General features: G+C 45.8%; 1 non-coding gene across 1 annotated transcript; it reads left to right on the top strand.

Annotated features, from left to right (window-relative positions):
* The first annotated feature begins 7511 nt into the window (after positions 1 to 7511).
* LOC112135027 (U8 small nucleolar RNA) lies at positions 7512 to 7645 on the top strand. The gene has a single exon (XR_002916344.1). It is a non-coding gene; the product is annotated as a U8 small nucleolar RNA (small nucleolar RNA).
* Positions 7646 to 17119: the final 9474 nt, after the last annotated feature.

Here is a 17119-nt window from a genome sequence, read left to right as displayed (position 1 = left end):
CTTAGTGGGTTTGCAGGAGTCGCTTACCCTTCTCCTCCTGTTCTTTGCAGCTTGCTTTCACAGCCTTGAGGGCAGGATAGGCCACACATAAGTGTGACTATGCAGCAGAATGAAATGCCTTTTATCATCAAGAGTCACAGCCTTAAGCTCAGAGGACTGGGAATCTCTCCCACAATCCGGAAGGCAGGACATCCAGAAGGCAGCTTCATGGAGGAGTGAGATCAAGCTGGGCAGTGAAGGCAGACAGGACTTTTCAGGAAGGAAATGGTCTTAGAGGAGAAGAAGGCTGCACCTGAGCAAAGGCCTGGAGGTGGAGAGAAGGAAAAGGGTTTCTCCTTCTTAGTTACACAAGCAGATTTGAAGGATTCCAGTGGGCTCTGGACTTACCCCTATCCTCCCTACCCCACCAGCCTAGTTGAGCCTTCCTCTCGGTCAGAGATGCCAGCGTCTTCTGGCTCCTTCTCCAGCCCTCCAGATCACCCCCTTTCTTGAAATGCTTTCCTTGCCTCCTTGACACCTGGCTCTTTCTATTTTTCTCCTCTCCTTAGGCTGTTTCTCCTTGTCTCCGCCAATTCTTCTTTCAGCTCCTGAAGAGTTTCCAAGGGAGAGGACTTGGCAGCTTTCTGCATATGATGTCCTTGTGCAAACCTGCGATTGAGATCCCAGGGAATGGGCTGTCAGCAGTTGAAGGAGTGACTAACCCTGTGAATGTACGCTTAATTTTTGGTGCCTTCTGGATGTCCCCAGACAGGAATCTCTGCCTTCTCACCTCCTTTACCCCAGATAAGGCAGCCTTTTAGCTGAGCTGAATTGATTCAAGCTCTCAAAGGCATCTGATTAAGGGGACAGTACCTGATGGCGTCAAGCAAAGGTGTCAGGGGTCTTGTGATGGAGACAGACACGAGTTCGCCCGGCACCCACACAAAAAGAGGAGAGCCGGATTTGGGAAGAGGCAGTTATAGTCACTGTGAAAGGCAGTGTGGGAGATGCACCTCGTTGCTACGGGAACTCAGAGGAGGAAGACATCAATCCAGCTTTGAGGCGAGGCTTCAAGTAGACTTGACAACCTAGCTGAGATGAGCTGTATGAATCCACACATGGAAACTAACCAAAGGCAATATGTTCTCAGAGGCATCAGAGTTACAAATAAGTTCTTTGAGTACTGGAAGAAGAAGGCATTTTTATCCTACTTGGGAATGAAGGTGGCACCACAGTTTCCTGGATGGAGCGAATTTGATCCATGCCTTGGCAGGATGGAAGCAGAGATGAGGTGGAAATAGAATGACTAGGGAAGAGAGTGAGTGGAATCCCAGGGCAGAAATGCATGCAGTATGTCCAGGGAGTAGTAGATGATCCAGGGTGGTTGGAGCCTTTTGGTGATGGGGAGCCATAGAAAGTTCTTGAGGAGTGGAGTGATGGGCTTGGAGGTGTGCAGTGATTGGCGAGTTGCTTCTCATCGCAGTGTTGGGACTGCCATTAGCTGAAAGTATTAGGTTTGGGAAAGGTGAAATCCAATCTGCATGGACTCATCAGCAATGATTTCTGGGCTAGTGAAGGGGGAGGAAGTCTAACTCTTTGGAAAGCACTTGCTTGAGGCACTAATGCACAGCTCCTGCATAGCTGATCCTCAGTCTTTCTAAAGATGCTGTTTTAACCTAGTTTCCTGGAACTCGTACAACTGAATACAGTATTTGATGTTTATAAAATTGAATTGGAAAATCTCAGACAAGGCAGAAAAAGCTATTATTTCAAGCTCTCTGTTGGCTCTGTTTTGGCTTGTGTGTCTAGTGGCTGGAGAGGCTGGGAAAAGACCGTGGTGGAGGAGCTGGGTGGCTGGGGGCAGGGAAGACAAAGGATTCAGTTCTGGACATGTTGAGGCTGAGATTCATGGTACCTTGCAAGTGGAGATACCCAGCAGACTGTCGTGCTTATAAATTTGAAGCTTCAGATAGTGGTTTAGGAGTATATTAGCCAGCATTCTTCTAGTTATGAGTCATAATCCTAACTTTAACTGTCTCAAGTCAGAAAGGCAATTTATTGGCTCATGTTAGTGGAAAGTCCAGGGGTTAGTTGGTTCTGATGTTAGGCATGGCTGGACCTACGGGTTCAGTGATGTTCAATGATGTCAGTTATAGCCTGTCTGTCCATCTCTCTGTCTCTCCGCATCTCAGTTCTGCTGGGCTGTATTTGGCTTCATTCTGCATGTAGGTTCTCTCCACCAGATAGGCTTGGTGTCTCCTGGGGAAAGAGGCTAATTTCTGCCAGCAGCAAAGTTCTGGGAGAACTCTGATTGGCCTGGATCAAGAATGCCCTGAAGTTAGAGGACAGGGCCATTGTGATTGGCAGTTCCCCTGTGACTGTGTGGAATTGAGAATGAGCAATTCCCCAAAGCAGAAGTGAGGTGTCATTCCTAGGAATGTATGCTGGGTCAAGAAACAGTACAGCATCCACAGGCTGTGTCAGGGTGTCTTCACTACACAAGTGAGGATTCTGCAGCACAAATAGATCATCTAGGGAGACTGTATATGGACATGAGAGAGGAGGGCTAGAGTTTAATCTGCCAGAGTTCAGGGAGGAGACTGGCCAGGAAGAGGCTTCCAAGAGCTGGGAGAATCTGGAAGGGTCCAGGGCGACCCAAGCCTCAGGAGGAGATAATGAGGAAGTAATCCTCTGCAGAGAGCTCCAGTGATATGGTAATGGAAAAGTAATTTTACAATCGAGTGACTGGAGAGCTTGGAAAAAGCTGAGGACAAGGGAGTGATGGAATGGAAGCCAGCTTGGAGGGGCTATGAAAGGAACAGGGAGTGCTGGAGCCAGAGAGGTTGCTGAGTTTTTGTTTTCGATTTAATGAGGAGACACCTGATGTGTTAATGCTCAAGGGACAGGATGAAGTTTGGGGAGAGGGAGGGGATTCTGGAGTAGATGGCAGGGCCAGAGTTAAGGACAGAGGCAGCAGGATTACCTTTGTCTCCACAAGCCCCTGCTGTATACAGCTGCATGACATGCAGAGCAAAGTCCATCTTGTTCACTTAATATTATATGCATTTCCCATTTGCAATGTAGTATTCATACTTATCTTTTAAAGTTAGTTTTTAAATCACAAAAGCAACACATGCATATGGTAAAACAAAATGCAAACAGTTCAGAAGGAATAAAAGATGAAAATGAAAGTCTTCTCCATCCTCCCTCAGCCTGCCTTCCTGTAGGGAAACTGCTTTTCATTAGTTTCTTGGGAATTCTTCCCAAAATTTTTAATGCATATACAAGCATATATGTGCGTATATTTTAAAATAGACAAGTGGGATCCTAGTGTGCATACTGTTCCGCACCTTGCTTTTTCACTCAATGCTGTATCTTGGAGATACTTCCTTATTAGCATATAGAGAGAGCTCACTCCCTTTCAAGAGTGGGATGCTGTTCTGTTGTGGGGATGGAGCGGGGCTTGTTCAACAGTTCTCTACTATGTGGACTTTCTATTGTTTCTAATCTATTGCCATTAAAAAGAATACTGCAATATACCTTTTAACATACTTATTTTTGTGCACAGGTGGAACTATTTTTGTACATAAAATTCTTAGGAATAGAATTATTGGAGTTAAAGAATATATACATTTAGAAGAGTGATAGGGCAATGCAAAATTGCTCTTCAAAGAAGTCACGTACATGTGAATATTTTGGAGCTTAAGTAGGAGACACACAGGTGTTCATTATATTACTGCCCATATTTTTTGTATGCTTGGATAGTTTACCCACATATGCACAAGAAGTCACAATATTTACACTCCCACAAACAGTAAATAAACGTGCCCTCATTTTCCCAAAAGGACATTAATGAGATTTTAAATCTTTGTCCGTTTGAAGGGTGGAAAATGGTATATCCCTATCACTTTAATTGCATTTATTTAATCATGAGGGTGGCTGATCATTTTTTCAGTAAATTGCTTTTGCATTTCCATTAAGTCATACTTTAATGCCTACAGACAGTTTCATTTTATACATGTGCCTTAATTTACTTAACTCTCTTTTTGTGGGTTATTTATATGGTTTCTGAACAACTGTGAATATCTTTGTATGTGAAGTTTTTTCTCTTCTCTTTTTCAACTTTTTTCTTCAGTGTACCATTCCAGAAGATGAATTGCTGGGTCAACAGTGTGAACATTTTTATGACTCAATATATATTGTCAAACTGCTTTCTCAAAGGGCAGTACAATACACAGTACCCCCAATTTTATTATTCTCTTCTCAGGATTAGGTATTGTAAGTACAAATTAATTTTTTTCTAATTTTATAGGTAAAAATGAGGCCTTAATTTCATTTGTATTTTTCTTATTCCCAGTGAGGTTGAATATTTTAATATGTTTGTTTATTAATTGCATTTCACGTCGCTGAACTGTCTTCCTTTCTGCTCATTTACTGATAGCACATTCTTATACAAAGGAAATAAGATGATATCTTATCAGGGAGACCTCTTTCCTCAGGCCCTGTGACATTCTGGGAAATTATTGACTGATATCAGATTATCAAAGTCAATCTTTTACATGAGAAAACTGGGGAGGGAGTGATTGAAAAGACTTAGGTGATACAGAGTGAAGACAGATGGGAGAACTGAATGAGTTAGACTCTAGGTAATGATGTGGGTTGCAGATATGAGGGAGGTGGGAAAGAATTTATGAGTCAGGATGGAAATTCCTAGGTGGCATAGAGAACTTGGAGGGCTCAGGGTTCTCCACCTCTCAGCTTCCAAATGGAGCTCACTGGGTGACCCGGACTGCAATGGCTGGGTTTCAGAATGCCGACCTGGATGTTGTCATTTCTGCCATGTGCTGCAGACTTGAAAACAGATTTGACCAAGGAAGGATTTTGCTTAAGCTTTGGGTGAGCAGTTACTGAGCACCGTCCCCTTCTTTATCCAGATAGCCATTTAGTTTCACCATTGTTAAACAATCTCTGTTAATTAATTTGATATCTAGATTTATTGGTATTATACTTTCTATTTCTTTTATTACTAATTTTCATAGACAGATTTCTTTGATCACTTTTCATATATATATGTATACACATATGTATATATATATACACGTATATATATATACATGTGTAGTATCTATTCCTACTATTTTATTACTGTTCATACCTTCAAGTCTGTGTGTGTGTGTGTCTGTGTGTGTGTGTGTGTGTGTGTGTGTATTCACCTCTTTTGGGGGGAATTGACTGTTCATATTCATTTTTCTTTCCTTTGGATGTTAATTATTTTATTCATTTTTAGGTAATCTTTATATATTCAAGTTATAAGACTGTCATATTTTTCACAACATTATTTTTAATTTATTTGCATTTAATTTTGTTTGTTTCTTTCACTTTTTTTTTTCTTTTGAGATGGAGTCTCACTCTATCACCCAGGCTGGAGTGCAGTGGTGCAATCTCAGCTCACTGCAACCTCTGCCTTCCAGGTTCAAGTGATTGCCCTGCCTCAGCCCCACCACACCCCACCATGCCTGGCTAATTTTTGTATTTTTCATAGAGACGGAGTTTCACCACGTTGGCCAAGCTGGTCTCGAACTCCTGATCTCAAGTGATCTGCCTGCGTTGGCTTCCCAAAGTGTTGGGATTACAGGCTTGAGCCAGTGCACCTGGCATCACTTTTTGTTACTGAAATGCACAATTGAGCTTGTCTAATCTGTGGCCCACGGGCTGCAGGTAGCTCAGGACAGCTTTGAATGTAGCCCAACACAAATTCCTAAACATTCTTAAAATATTATGAGATTTTGTTTGTTTTTAGCTCATCAGCTATTGTCAGTGTTAGTGATGGCAGTGGTGGCCTGGCTGCTGCCATGATGCTGGCTGCAGTGGGGGAGGGGTAGCCAGGGCTGCCCGCTCCACAGAGCCAGTGAGAGCTGGGAACAGGCGGAAGCCCTGCCTGCTTCCAAGTTGGAGGGGTGGGAGCCCCACCCTACTGCAGCAGCTGCAGCTGCCCAGCCATGGCTGCAGACCCAGGCCTCTCTGCACTCTAGGGGCCCAGGAAGCCCCCAGTCCCTGAAGGCTCTGAAGTCACTGCTCCTGCTGCCTGGCCTCTCCCCACTCCCAGCATCCACTCCAATTTTGGAGCAAAGTGGTAGCTGAGCCCAGGTGCTGTCATGACCCAGCTGGGTGTGTGCACACTTAGGGCAGTGCTAACATGCCAGCTCCCTGCTGCTTCAGCCCCCTCCAGACTTTGAATGCAGATGAGCAGGGGAGAGAGGCCGAGGCAGGGATAAGGGTGGCTAGGGCACATCTGCAGGCACCCCTCAGCATGAACAGCTTGAGCACTGTGGGCACTGTGGATGGCAGGTTAATGGCAGCAGGAGACAGACAGGCTCCTGGGCAGAAAGGGGTGTGTCCCTGATGAAACCCCCACCTTCAGGCCAGGGACAGCCTGGGGTCCAGGCTGCCAGTTCTGCTGACCACAGTGAGAACTTATGGTGCTTTTTCCGGGTCTGCCCATGGCTGCCCATGGACCAATCAGCACATACTTCCTCCCCTCTGAGGCATATAAAAACCCCAGACTCAGCCAGACTTGCACAGATGACCTGTCTGCAGAGAGGAGCTACCCACTGTGGGTCTCCTCTCTGCTGAGGGCTGGACACTTGTTGGGATGACCTGCCTGCAGACAGGAGCTACCCACTGCGGGTCTCCTCTGAGCTGTTCTATCACTCAATAAAGCACTTCTTCACCTTGCTACCCTCCACTTGTCTGCATACCTCATTCTTTCTAGATGCAGGACAAGAACTTGGGACCTGCTGAATGGCAGGGCTGAAAGAACTGTAACACAAACAGGACTGAAACATGTCCCTTGCTTGCCACATTGCGGAAGATGAGAGGGAGAGAAGAGAGAAGGAGAGAAGAGTTTCAGCCCTTTGGGGATCCCAGACCTAGGAGCTCCTTGAGCCAGGGCTGTGACACCCTTTTTGGAGTTCTGCAGTTCTTGGAGTCTCCAAGCTTTCAGGCACCACCATGTTCCCCAGTGCCAGCCATAGAAACTGCTTGCAGTACGCCTGGCCCAGCTGTAGCCTCGCAGGGAACTGGCACCCATGCCAGTGCCTGGAGCTGCCTGCCCTGCCACAGCTGGAGTGCCTGGCTGTGTGCAGCAGCCAGACCTCACGTTCACTCACTCACATAACCCTTATCACTCTGCACCTGAATCGCCCTTGGCAGGCATGGGATCCAGGCTGTTCGTGCAAGGTGAGCAAAGCCTGCCAGGCCAAGTGGGCAGAATGAGCTCAGTGGGCCCAAGCAAAACTCAGGCAAAGGTGCCACAGAGGTTTCCAGCCAGAAGAGTGACACCCCAAGGATCCTGTGACAATAGTGTATTTTATGTGTGGCCCCAGACAATTATCCTTCTTCCAATGTAGCCCAGGGAGACCAAAAGATTGGTCACCCTGACATAGAGCTTAAGTGTAAGTTTCATGAATTCTGACAAATGCATATACCTGTATAACCCACATTTCTATCTAAATATATAATATTTATCGATATCGATAGGTGGGATAATCCTTACCTGTTCCTCGTTTTGGAGGGCAGATAGAACATGATGATTGGAGATGCATGAAATGTGATTAATGCCTCTGCCTAATCAGGACTTGCAACACCCTGAGTACTCCTCTCTGATTCTTCAGGACAATCACTACTTTGAAAGAAAAAAATGAACATATATATAAATATTTCTCTTACCCTAGAAAGTTTCTCTGTGCTCTCTTCCAGTCAATCCTCACCCTCCCACTGCTCTGCCAGAGGCAACCACTGCTCTGATTTCTATCACCATAGATCAGTCTTGCTTGTTCTAGAATTTCAAGCAAGTGGAATTGTAAAGCATGGCCTTTTCTGTGTCTGGCTTCTTCCACTCAGCATGATGTGTTTGAGATTTACTCATGTTGTCACGGTTGATGCGCTCTTCCTTTTTATTGCTTAGTGATATTCTGTTGTATGAACATAGCACAGTTTGTTTATTCATTCTCTGGTGGGCCAATGTTTGGGTTGTCTCTAGTATTTAGCTATTATAAATAATGCTCCAATGAACGCTTTTGTACAAGACTTTTTGTGGACATATTTTTTGGCTAAATATCTAAGAATGGTTTGCTGGATTATGTGGCAAGTGTACATTTAACTTTTTTTAGAAACTGCCATACTGTTTCCTAAAGTGATTGTACCATTTAACACTCACCCCAGCAGTGTATGAGGTTCTAGTTTCTCCATATCTTGCCAACATATGGTGCTATAAGTTTTTAAAATCTTAGTCATTCTAGTGGACTGTAGTGGCATCTCATTGCAATAATGATTTTCATTTCCTTGATGACTTAGGATGTCAAACTCTTTTTCATGTGGTACATTTGACATAGAGACTTTAAGTTTTATGTAGTTGAATTCATTAACCTTTTCTGTTATGAATTTTATTGATTTTATACTGAGAAATCCTTCTTTTTTTGGCAGAGATGGGGTCTTTCTATGTTGCCCAGGCTGGTCTCAAGAGACCCTTCTACTTCGGCCTCCCAAAGTGCTGGGATTACAGGCAGAGAAATCCTTCTTAAACCCAAAGCTAGTAAATATTTTTACTTTTATTTCCTTCTAGCCCTTTATTGGTTAAACTCTTAAACATTACACTCTTTAATCTACCTGTATTTTGTTTTAAATTGTAAGAAAACTGTTTGTCCTCAGGAACTTAACCAACTAGACTGTATATTGAATAATAACTTCTTCCTTTCTTCACCTATTTTATCTACTACATTTATCTTAAACCAACTTTTAACATATCATTGGGTCTATTTCTATGATCCTGTTAGTGTTGATTTTTCCACCAATAGTACAGTTTCAATTATTAGGATTTTAGAGTTTATTTATCAGGTAAGCAAGTCTACCTTCATTACTCTTTATTTCTTCAAAAATTTCTTTGCAATTTCAGCTCATTTACTTGTCTCCTCTAACTGTGGAGGGCTAAATAATGACCCCTCAAAGATGTCCAGGTCCTTATCTCTGGAACCTATGAATATGTTACTTTACATGGCAAAAGGGACTTTGCAGATGTGATTAAGATTCTTAAGAATTCTGAGATGGGAAGATTGTCTTAAATTATCTGGGAGGGGCCCTATGTAATCACAAGGGTTCTTATAAGAGGGAGGCAGGGGTGGTAGGAGAGGAAACCATAGAAACAGGGATTGGAGTCCTGAGGCCACAAGCCAAGGAGGACAAGCACCTTCTAAAAGCCAGAAGAACAGGGAGCAGATTACCCCTTGCAGCCTCCAGAAGGCACCAGCCCTGCCAACGTTTTGCTTTTAGCTCCTTAAGACTCATCTTGAACTTCTGATCCCCCACAACTATAGGACAATAAATTTGTGTTGTTTTAAGCCACTAAATTTGCAGTAATTTTTTTATAGTAGCAGTAGGAAGTTAATATACTACCTTAAAAATTATTTTTAAAAATGATGTTCTAAGTGTTTTTCCATTATAATTTTGATTAGAACTGTATTGAGCAGAACATTTAATTTGCGAAGAACTCACATTTTTATACTGTTCAGTCTTGCTACTGAGATTTCTCCAGAAAAGCATCTCCATGTCCCTCTACTTCCACTCATCACCTGCTATCGCTGTTGGGTTTCTCGGAGTAGTCTTCAGGTAAAGGTTTGAGTGCAAGTAGTCTATTTAGAAGGTGATTCCAGGAAACACATGTAGGAGAGTGAGAAAGTGAAGCAGGGAAGGGAGGCTGCCAATAAAGGGAGTGTTATCAGCAAGTGACCATCGTGGGTGACTGGCATTTCCTCTCACTGGGGAACTCTGGGAACCCACGTAGATCATGCAGCTCAGGGCTATCCAAGTTTTCCATAGGGCACAAAGGCTTCACCTGAGTATTGGGAATGGAGGGGCATCCGGGTGCAGGCCACACCATCATTCCTAGTGAGATCATCACAGCAGCCTGTCTCTGCAATCACTGGCTCTGTGGGCAACTTACTTCCCTGCTCCGAGTCCCAGCATCCTGGCATTTCTTGCCTCCTCTAAAGGAGGTGACATTACAAAAAGGAATAAAACTCTAACTTTGCACAGGATGTTGCAGCCAGAACAGCTTCCCAGAGGAAGTGAGCTGCCTGCTAAGTGGCTAAACAGGTGTAGCAGCTGAGCTTTCATCCCCAGCATCATGATGGATACCTGATTTCCAAGTACAGCATCTGCATCTCTTTGCCCAAGGACTTATCCTGCCTGCCAGAATCTATGGCAGGTCACAAGCATTGGAGAATTTGTCCTCCCAGCAGTCTCCTGCCAATGACTGGCTGAGGTTGGTGTGCACATACCCCAGCTCCTTGCTCCTGGGAGGTGGGGGGTGGAGCACTCAGAGGCATGAGTTTGGCACCAGCTCCTAGAGTTCCCCAGTGGGTTAAAGCTTTACACTGTACCCTTTGCTGGCTGACTCACTTCCCTGCTCCACATCCCACTCTCCAACAGGAGTCTTCTGGGGTCATCTCCCAAATAAATGCTTACACCTGAATCCTTGTCTCATAGTCAGCATTTGGGGTAACCCCAACCAAGATAGTAGGCAATGGACCAAAATGGCCAGGGGTGAGGTGGAGGCACTCCAGATCTGGGGATCAAAGGCAGGCACCACTGGGCTGAGAGAGGGAGATTTTGAGTCTGTGGTGTGAGCTGAGGGGGTTTTGGCCCCTTCCTTTGCACTTTGTTTTTATGGCTCCTCTGGCCGTTCCTTCTGTTTGGCTGGCTGGTCACCATGGCTATTTGGGATCTGACCCTGAGACTGGGGTCCCAGTAGTGGTTCTGGCCCCTGGGCCAGCCCCTTTGAACACCCAGGAGGAGTGAGAAGTCTAGAAAGTGGTTTGTTTGGTTTTACTGAGGCAGCAGGATCTGCAGGCCACCTGGACTTCATTTTGGTAGAAGAGCTGAGAACAAATACTTCTCCATTTGGGAGAATTTAATGTGTTTCTGAGAGGGGAGAAACATCAGTGGAGATTGAGCTAGTGCTCCAAGGAGGACATTCGGCTGGTACCCTCCCTGGTAACCATGGGGATGGAGGGACTGGGAGCCTGGCAGGATCCATATCCCATAAAAATGTTGCAAGATGAAGGGCCTGCAGATACCCTCCGACAGCATGTAATTTATGGGGTAATCAGAACTCCTTCTGGAGGGCTGTGAGGGAAGAGGAGCTGTGATTCAGAGCCTTAGGGGCTTGGATGTTTAATGAGGCACTGGGAGCCCATAAAGATTTAGATTAGAATGATTTGTCCATTTAGGATGCCAAATCTATCTTAGCACCACCCCTGAAAGGTGCTGCTTCTTCTCTGACTTCTCTTGGAACTCTGGATGCTGAAATCAACTGACCTAACATTTGAGAGACACAATGTAAGGGTGCAGCCAACGCATCTGGAGGCTGAAAACTGCCAGCTGGCTGCCATGAGGGAACTGAAGCTGAGAGAGAGTAAGAATCTCAAGCCAGAAAGGCCCTTATAGAGGGGTAGCTGAAGTCCAGGGAGGTCAAGTAACTTGTTCAAAGTCACACAGTGCACCAGGGACCATTAGCACCAGTGATAAGATTAGTTGGAAGAGAAAAGGAACTGCTAAAATCTAAGCAGGGAGAAGAGTGGGCATGTTTCCTTCTTAGAATGCAGAGGGTAATCTACAGGGCACAAAAGACAAAAATAGTAGCTTTTGGTGTTTTAAAATTTGAACATTTAAACTGCTTCCCTAAATGCAAAATATGTATTATGACACTTTGAGAATCTTTAATGGTTGACTCAGCAATTAAGAAGGAGCCTATTAATATTTTTAATATTTGGCAACTGACTAATGAAATGGATTAAAGATGGCATCCAAGACCAAGCACAGTGGCTCATGCCTGTAATTCCAGCACTTTGGGAGGCTGAGGCAGGCAGATCACTTGAACCCAGTTCAAGATCAGCCTGGGCAACGTGGAAAAACCCAGCCTCTACAAAAAAATACAAAAATTAGCCAGGTGTAGTGGTGTGCACCAGTAGTTCCAACTATTTGGCAGGCTGAGGTGGGACAATCATTCGAGCTTCGGGAGGTTGAGGCTGCAGTGAGCAGTGATCACATCATTGCACTCCAGCCTTGGTGACAGACCAAGACCCTCTCTCAAAAAAACAAAAAAACAAAAACAGGGATCCACGTGTCTAAAACATTTCCAGTGTCTGGAAACACAAGGGCCTGAAATAAGATAGTGGTAGTTTGCTGCACTAAGGGATGAATGAGGCTGGCCCTCTCAGAGGGTCCTGCCTGGCCTTGGGCAGGGAATCTTAATTTTTTTTTTTTTTAACTTTTTTGATTCTAAAAGCAATGTATGTTTACTGTAGGAAATTGGGAAAAAGAGACAATATGTAAAACAATAAACAAATTACTCATTAACTTCCTCCAACCTCCCCCAAGTAACTATTCTTAACACTTTTTTGTATATATGTATTTTTAAAAATTGGTGTCAGCCTTATTTTGCCTTGACTCTAAGTCACCAGTTAATAGCCTCCAAAGAGATAAATTTTGGTAGTTGATTTATATTCCATTGAAAGGTTTTGGCATAATTTATTAACCTGTTTCTAGGTCATTTCCAATTTTTCAATATTATAAATTACATGATAGCAAACGTTCTGGTGCATAAATCTTGGGCGGCACCTCTGATTGTGCACTCATGTTCCGTTCCCAGCAGTGGTGGGGTCAGAGGCTCTGCACCCTTCCTGCCCTTCTAGTACCAGGAGCCCAGGGGCTGTAACTCTAGCAGAACCCAGACCAGCTCTGCTCTTCACCCCACAGCCTCAGCATCCTGGAGCATGACCTTACAGGGTGGGTGAGAAAGCCTGAATCTATGGGAACTGCCTAGTTCTGTGCCTTTGGGCATGTCCCCCTGCCTTTCTGTGCCACGGTTTCCCCTTCTATAAAAGGAGGAGCATAAATGAGTTCATTGGATTTCAATTTTATTTTTTATTTTTATTTATTTTTTGAGACAGAGTTTTGCTCTCGTCGCCCAGGCTGGAGTGTAATGGCACAATCTTGGCTCACTGCAAACTCTGCCTCCCAAGTTCAAGCGATTCTCCTGCCTCAGCCTCCCCAGTAGCTGGGATTACAGGTGCCCACCACCACGCCTGGCTAATTTTTGTATTTTTTCATAGAGTCAGGGTTTCCCCATGTTGGCTAGACTAGTCTCAAACTCCTGACCTCAGGTGATCCACCTGCCTTGGCCTCCCAAAATGCTGGGATTACAGGAGTGAGCCACTGCGCCCAGCCTCAGTTTTATTTTTTTTAAAACTCTTTTACTTCAAAGGAAAATCTTCCATATAATAGAAGCTCATTATATAAAACAGAAGTGAGAGGGAGGTCCTTTGACTGGGGCTAGAACTCTGCCCAGTAGTTCTTTTTTATCCTGCCAAAATTATCAAAGGTCCTCTGTGTGTCTGGCTCTGCACTAGGTGCTGGGAATAGAATATAAGCCAAAATATTTGGCACTTCCCTAAGCCCAGGCCCCTTAGGCCCTTTGCTTCTGGGGTGTTGGAGTGCTGCAGGGCATTGCTGACTGACCACACTAAGATGGACACCATTTGGCACTGACTTTGTTTTTAATGATAATCATTTTGTATATACTCTATAGGGTGGCCCTGTGTTAATTGAGTTGCCCCATGCTTTGTTCCCTTCTAGGGATAGCCCTGTCTGATTCCACCGTGTGGCCTCTGAGCCCTGAGGTAGCTCCTAGGAGCTCGAAGACCTTGCAGGCCCTGTCTGAAACCTGTAGCCTCTGTCCATTCCAGTGACCCTGCAGCTCTGATACCACTGTACAACTCATGCTGTGATTACTGCTATCAGCAGCTGTGGTCTGCTGAGCTCTGCTTACAGGCTGGCACCATGCTCAGAGCTCTGTGTGCATTATCCCACTCAGTCCTTATGGCTATTCGAGGCTCCTCTCAATATCCCCATTTTACATGAGGAAAATGGGGCTCAGGGTGCTGAGCATCTTACTTCAAGTTCAGTCCTCCTGAGCCTGTGCTCCTGCTCACTAGAAAACTGCATACAGCAGGGAGGTCTACTTAAAGCCTCCGTGCACTCACTGGCAAGCCTCAAGATTCCTACCAGGCACAGGATGTGGAGGCCTCTTCTGTCCTTGGCATAGACCCTCCAGTGTGCCCAGCCCTCTGCCGACACATCACAGCATCTGCCTTCATCATGTAGGGGCTGTAAATGGAGCTTGGTTTGGGGGCAGGGCTGGCTCCTTCTGGGGGCAGCCATGATTCTGACCTACTGGGTCTGGTTGATGGTGTGGGTTGGGGCCCACACCATCACGTGTCTCTGTCTGGAATTTAGCAGGACCCTGGCTTAGCTGGGTGTGACAGCAATAGCTGCATGAGGATTGCGGCCACTGTCCCTGTGGGCCCAGGAAATGAGAGCATTGAGTTATTTTGTCTGTTGTCACCAAAATTTCAACAACTGCCAGGGAGAACAGGTATCTATTAAGTCTCTAACATTTCCACTTTCCAAACTGGGGCAGAGGTTGGGGAATGAAGAGAGAGAATGCTTGAGTTTCTGTCCCGGTTCTGCTAGTGACTGCTATGTGACTGTAAAGTCAAGGTTTGGTTCAATGTGTGTCTGGAAGCTGTACTATGTGAATCAGCCTCCCTTCACCTGGCACCTGGAGGTGGTTTGCTCATGGCTCAGAGAGTCCTGCGTGTTACTGAGACAGTTATTGTGTCTGTAGCTCACTCTGACCACTAGCCTGTGACATCCCTGAGGGCATGGACCATGTCTGATTCATCTCATCTGTGCCCCCCAGGGCCAGCCTCATGCTGCTCTGTGCATGTCTGACTGAATGAGGGAATGAAGAGCCCTCTGGGGGAGGGTAGGGGGCTGGCCGGCCAGGGTTGCCATCTGTCTGCCCTCCCCCAGGACAGACTGCGCTCCAAGTCTGGGAGGTTGGGGGCTGCCTGTCAGAGGCACAGGCAGGTTTCCTGCGATGTCGTGATGATTTTCCCCAGTGTAAGTGAGCTTTGTCTGGGTGATGCTAGACAATGGCACACTGGGCTTCTGTTATCAGCTCGCAGATCTGTCTGCCTGGCCAGGCTGGGCTTCCGGAGGTCAGGGGCCCAGTCGGATTCCTCTGTGTCCACAGTGCCCAGTGCATGGTCTGGCATAGAGTTGGTGCCCAGTATGTGGACAGAGGGGGTGCTTTATTGCTGGGCTTCGCTCTGACCCTCATTTCAACCTTCATTCAGACAATTCCTTAGTAATTGTCACTGATAGCTAAGCTGACAGGTGTCAGGCTTGCTATGGGGGTGGGGGAGAGTCGACAGAAATAAAAATGGACTCAGTTCTGATCCTCAGGTGCTCCGAGAGTGGCTGGAAGAGTCTAACAGGTCAACTTAGAGTTATACTGGACAGCATGTGTCTTAGTCTGTTTGGGTTGCTATAATAAAAATTCCATAATGGGTAGCTTATAAATAATAGAAATTTATTTCTCACAGTGCTGGAGGCTGGGAAATCCAAGATCAAGGTGCTGGTAGATTCTGTGTCAGATAAGGGCCTATTTCCTGGTTCATAGATGGCACCTTCTTGCTGTGTCCTTGCATGATGGAAGGCATAAAGGAGCTCTCTGGGGCCTCTTTTATAAGGGCTCTAATCCCATTAATCCCATTCACAAGAACCCCGTCCTTATCACCTAATCACTTTTTTTTTTGAGACGGAGTCTCACTCTGTCGCCCAGGCTGGAGTGCAGTGGCACAATCTTGGCTCATAGCCACCTGCACCTCCCAGGTTCAAGCGATTCTCCTGCCTCAGCCTCCCAAGTAGCTGGGACTACAGGCATGTGCCACCACGCCCAGCTAATTTTTGTATTTTTAGTAGAGACAGGGTTTCTCCATGTTGGCCAGACTGGTTTCAAACTCCTGACCTCAGGTGATCCACCCGCTTCGGCCTTCCAAAGTGCTGGGATTACAGTCATGAGCCACCGTGCCCAGCCTTCTAATCACTTCTTAAAGTCCCCTTCTAGTAACATCACCTTGGGGTTAGGATTTCAACATATCAAGGTGCGAGGTGCGGGACACACACATCCACAGCAGCGTGCTCCAGGTGCAATGGAGGATGAAATGAACAAGGCTGTGGGGACACAGAATAAACAGAGACATGACGCAAGCTTCTGAAACGGCAGGCCTTGGAGCCAGACTGTGTGTTCAAATCCCAGCTGTGTCACATATTAGCTATGCAACCTTGAACCAGTCATTTCATCTCAGTGCCTCTGTTTCCTCATTGGCAAAACAAGTACCACAGGAAAGGGTCTTTGAACAGTGCTTGGCAGATAGTGAGTAGTCGATAAATGTCAGCTAAAGGAAGAGAACAAATGGTTTTTACCTTTGAAATGCAGGAGAGGGATACCTGGGCACTTAGAGGCCTGTATGGCCCCAGTACACTTAAGAATTCCAGAGCTCTGGCCAGGTGCAGTGGCTCACACTTGTAATACCAGCACTTTGGGAGGCTGAGGCAGGCGGATCACCTGAGGTCGGGAGTTCGAGACCAGCCTGACTAACATGGAGAAACCCCATCTCTACTAAAAATACAAAATTAGCCAAGTGTGGTGGTGCGTGCCTGTAATCGCAGCTGCTCAGGAGGCTGAGGCAGGAGAATCGCTTGGACCCTGGAGGCGGAGTGTTGAAGTGAGCCGAGATTGCACCATTGCACTCCAGCCTGGAAACAAGAGTGAAACTCCATCTCAAAAAAAAAAAAAAAAGAATTTCAGAGGCCTGCCACCTATATGAACACTGCTGATCTAGAGACAAACTGAGGCCCAGAGAGGGGCCAGTGCTTGTCTGAGGCCACACAGCTAGGGGCAAAGTCAGGATTGAACCCAGGAGCTCCTGCCTCCCAGCCTAAGGTACCTTTCTGTTTACCAGGCCAGCTCTCTTGTAAAAGTCCCACATCTGCATGTCATTTGCATTGATCACGCAAAGCCCCACATGAAATGCAGCTGGATGCTTTCCAAAATATGACCCAAAGCAAGTGTGTGAACTGACTTATATTGATCACTGTATTAGCCGGAGATGGGCTAATCTGCTTGGAATTTTCAGAAGTGTTTCTTTTTTAAGTGAATGATTTGATTGGCTTT

The sequence above is a fragment of the Pongo abelii genome, chromosome 13 (genome assembly GCF_028885655.2).
Source record: "Pongo abelii isolate AG06213 chromosome 13, NHGRI_mPonAbe1-v2.0_pri, whole genome shotgun sequence".
In the NCBI taxonomy this organism is placed as follows: domain Eukaryota; kingdom Metazoa; phylum Chordata; class Mammalia; order Primates; family Hominidae; genus Pongo; species Pongo abelii.
The sequence above is the reverse complement of the archived record's forward strand: the minus strand, read 5'-3'. Positions and strand labels throughout refer to the sequence as shown.